Genomic DNA, 4,594 nt, shown 5'->3' on the forward strand with positions numbered 1-4,594 from the left:
AGTGCCTACTTTGCAAGGGAGGGCGAGAGACCAGCTGTCTAGTCTCAGAACTGTCCTCTCTCCCTACCTGGGAAAACCAATCTCTGGAAATTCTCCACTCTATGTCCCAGGAAGGAGCACAGCTGTTGAGCGTTTCTTTCTGCTTTGAAGGCAGTGGCAGATATAGGAAGGTGACGTGGAAACAGATAGATGGCAAACAACCTTGTGGTATTGTAGGGTAAAGAAAATGTCAGGCTTTTCTGCCCTTCCGCCATCAGGATAGATGATGGATCCTTGTCCTGAATGCATGCCTGATGGCGGGCACCTGGAATAGGGTGTGGGCATAGGTAGATGGGATTCAGCTGAGCTAAGACTGTGCTTTTAAGGGCGGCGTCACGGGGGGACGCTAGCAGCACCAGTAGCAGCAGTAGAAGCCGAAGCAGAAGCCGAAGCAGAAGCCGAGATCACCAGAGAGCCCAGATAGAGTGAAGACTTGCTGGGGGCTGGGAGGCCTGCCAGCCTCCCAGCCCCCCAGCCAGCACCCCTGCCTGCCATATACCCGCTGAACCCCAATAAAAGACCTGCAAAACCACTGAGGACTCTGACTCCTCCTTTACCCGATCTGCATGGGATCAGAGAACCTGCACTCTGCCAATTTCTGCCTCTACAATTGGCGTATGTCGGCAAGATCCATGCAGACGGGTATTGGAGCCCTCCGAAGACCTGGAGGGACTAAGGAGAACAGACTTTGCCTGTGACGACGCTGGAGGCACCATGGCGGTATAGAAGATGGATACGTCCACGAGCTACAGGATGAGACCTGGCGTGAAGGAGACGCCCGAAAGGACCAGCCAACGACACCGGAAAGGACCAGCCAACGACACCGGATAGGACCAGCCAACGACACCGGAAAGGACCAGCCAATGACCCCTGAGGCAGCAGGCCATTGCTGAAGCAGGGAGAGGCCAATGGACTGATAGACTGATTAACTGATGATTTTGGACTGACAATCCCGCCAGAAGGCGGAGGACCTTAGCAGGTTATGTTTATTTTTTGAGAATCTGGGGGTGGCCAGTGGGCCTAGATGGCCAAAAGCAGCCTGTGCATGCCCAGCAGCCAGGTGGAGGAGAAAAGCCAACTAAGAAAGCAAAAGCTGGTACTGATGCTAAGTTGAGAAGCCCTGAGTGGCTGTTAAGCAGCCTGGGTATGCTGAAGAACTGTGAGTCTCGTAAAATCACCTGTGGGTGATGCCCTGCTCATTCTTGAGCGAGGGTGAGGAGCTGAGGAACCTGTCCTTGGGGGACGGGTGGGGAATGTGGCTTGGGGTGGAGCCCAAGCCGAATGCAGAGTTTGGATCCCCGACCCATGTGATTGTGCAGTGGGTTGGCTTGAGTGCAGGGGTCTGTGAGTCGCATGGGTGGCCATGAAGGCCGAGTGTTGGAGCGACTGCAGACAGAAACCCTGAGGGTTGGCGATTACCCCCAACAGAATAAAATTGCCAATCCCAGAGCTAGTGCATCCTGGGGGTGGATGCTGTGTGTGCCTTGTAGCCGAGACTACAGCCAGAGAAGGCCAGGAAGCCTGACGGCTCCTGGTGTGTTATAGCAGATGCCGTGTGTGATTTCCCCTCCCTCGTATGAGCAGTGCCTTCGGCAGCAGATTTGGTGGCTCATCTGCTGGTACCAATAATTGTCTTTTGCACTTGGTTGGTGCCCTGCCTGGACTTATTTGTGTTCTGTTGTATTTTGTTATGTTGTATTTTGTTATTTGATGTATTTGCTTTTGTGGGCCATGGCTGCATTGTTTGTTTGCTTAGAAAATTGTATATATATGTATAGACTATATGGCAGAAAACCCTGAGGGGGTGGACTGTAGGGTAAAGAAAATGTCAGGCTTTTCTGCCCTTCCGCCATCAGGATAGATGATGGATCCTTGTCCTGAATGCATGCCTGATGGCGGGCACCTGGAATAGGGTGTGGGCATAGGTAGATGGGATTCAGCTGAGCTAAGACTGTGCTTTTAAGGGCGGCGTCACGGGGGGACGCTAGCAGCACCAGTAGCAGCAGTAGAAGCCGAAGCAGAAGCCGAAGCAGAAGCCGAGATCACCAGAGAGCCCAGATAGAGTGAAGACTTGCTGGGGCTGGGAGGCCTGCCAGCCTCCCAGCCCCCCAGCCAGCACCCCTGCCTGCCATATACCCGCTGAACCCCAATAAAAGACCTGCAAAACCACTGAGGACTCTGACTCCTCCTTTACCCGATCTGCATGGGATCAGAGAACCTGCACTGTGTCCTGTCCTGCCTCTTACAGGTATATTTAGAAAATTACCATAACATGACATGGTTGATGAGCCACAGAGTACTAGAAATGGAAGGAATTTCACAGGCCATGGTTTTAAAGTGCGAAGGTCTCTTCTAAAATAAAAAAATGCAGCCTGTCTTTTAACATAGATTGAAACAGAGAATATAGAGTGATAGAAAGACTTCATCAACACAATTAAATTCATTTTTACCTGATTGATCCCAAAGACAATCCATACACACTTGCAAATTAGCAAACACAAATGCATGGCCTTCTCTATTTGGTCTAACAGGAGGGGTTCCTGGTGTGGGGCTGTAAAGGGCAGGAATGGGACACAGTGCAGGTTTTCTAGGATCCAGCAGACCGGGTAAAGGAGGAGTCAGAGTCCTCAGTGGTTTTGCAGGCTTTTATTGGTATTACCAGGTATATGTCAGGCAGGGGTGCTGGGGGGCTGGCAGGCCTCCCAGACCCCAGCAAGTCTTCACTCTGGGCTCTCCGGCCTTCTCTCGGCTTCTGCTTCTCTTGCTTCTCTTTCTGCTTCTTCTGGCGTCCCCATGACGCCACCCTTAAAAGCACAGTCTTAGCCCAGGTGAATCTCATCTACCCATGCTCACACCCTACTCCAGGTGCCCGCCATCAGGCATGCATTCAGGACCGCAAGGACCCATCATCTATCCTGATGGCGGGAGGGCAGAAAAGCCTGACATTTTTCCTTACCCTACACTGGCTAAGTGTACAAAGAGAATACCCTGACGTCTGCGCTTTCTCTCCATGTGTCTTTGTACCTAACTCTCATCTAGCCAGCCATAGGCATCCACATTGCTCCAAGGCATCCACATTGCTCCAGAATTATTAAAGCAGGAATAGAAAGACAAGGAGTTATTTTGCTTTTTATAATTTCCAAAGCAGATTCTGAAAACTCTTTTTGGGAATAAGCTCTCAAAAAGTGAGGATCCCGTGGGAGAAAGAAAACAGAGAGGTCAGCTTGGCCTGTCCCTGGGATGCCTGTGTTGGGAGATGGGTGGTGAGCAGGTGTAGGGTAAAGAAAAAATGTCAGGCTTTTCTGCCCTCCTGCCATCAGGATAGATGATGGATCCTTGTCCTGAATGCATGCCTGATGGCGGGCACCTGGAATAGGGTGTGGGCAGAGGTAGATGGGATTCACCTGGGCTAAGACTATGCTTTTAAGGGCGGCATCACGGGGATGCCAGCAGAAGCCGAAAGAGAAGCCGAGAAGGCAGGAGAGCCCAGATAGAGTGAAGACTTGCTGGGCAAGTACCAGTACCCCTGCCTGCTGTGTACCAGATAAATCCCAATGAAAGTTGCAAAAGCCACTGAGGGCTCTGACTCCTCCTTTACCCAGTCTGCTGGATCAGAAAACCTGCTCTGTGCCCTGTCCAGCCTTACAGCAGGCCAGGCCAGGCCAGCCCAGGGACTGGAGGACTTGTGTATAAGCAGAGAAGTTAGCACTGAGCAACAGGTCTCACCCTCTTTGTCTTCATCACACCGGGAGCCCATGTCTGCAGTGACCTATGTCCATGGAGGGCCACATCACCCTCTGAAGCCACGGTCTCAGAGGGCCTCCTTTAGAAGACCTGCACCTCCCTGAGGGTCCCCTACAGGACTCCCACCTGTGACTTATGACACTGATAAGATGCATTCAAACTAGCCCTTCCAAAGTTTACATCATGGACCAGGGAGCACACGCACTCATCCAGCAGGTTGCGGTACCAGACACACTGAGATATATGGAGACCCCAGCATCTGATTGGGGCACATCTTATCTGAAGACTGGCCCTTCATTTCCTTGTAAGGGGATGTGAGGTCAGTTTTTCCCCCTAAAGGGTAATACAGCACAACAGAACAAATGTGGAAGCCCTGAGTTTCCATCTTGCTGTGAACCTCAAATTATACTTTTTTGAGTCTTAGTTTCCTCACTCAAGAATAGGGATTAAAAAAAGGATGGGGAATTTTTTTTGCCTCCTCGCGTTTCTGCAAAGATCCAGTGGGCATGGTACATGAATGCTTTTAGTAAACTACAAAATGTTTTTTTTTTTTTTAATTTTCTAGAGGCATGTCTTATTTATTTATTATTTGTTTGTTTGTTTGGTTTATACATGCACTGGGTACAGTCAGAAGCGCGGGAGGGTGAGAGAATTCACCAGAGCCAGAGCGGGGAGCAGAGCAGGCAGAAGGACCGAAGTACACTGCTAAGGGGAGCAGCGGGCGGCAGGAGAGGTCTGCGCGCCATGCGGGACCCTCCTCTGGTGGCCGGGGAGCAGCCGGGGATCGAACCGGTGCCGCAGCGGCTGCGGG

Source organism: Talpa occidentalis, unplaced genomic scaffold, assembly GCF_014898055.3.
Source record: "Talpa occidentalis isolate TD23 unplaced genomic scaffold, MPIMG_talOcc4v2.1 talOcc4.14, whole genome shotgun sequence".
Lineage (NCBI taxonomy): Eukaryota > Metazoa > Chordata > Mammalia > Eulipotyphla > Talpidae > Talpa > Talpa occidentalis.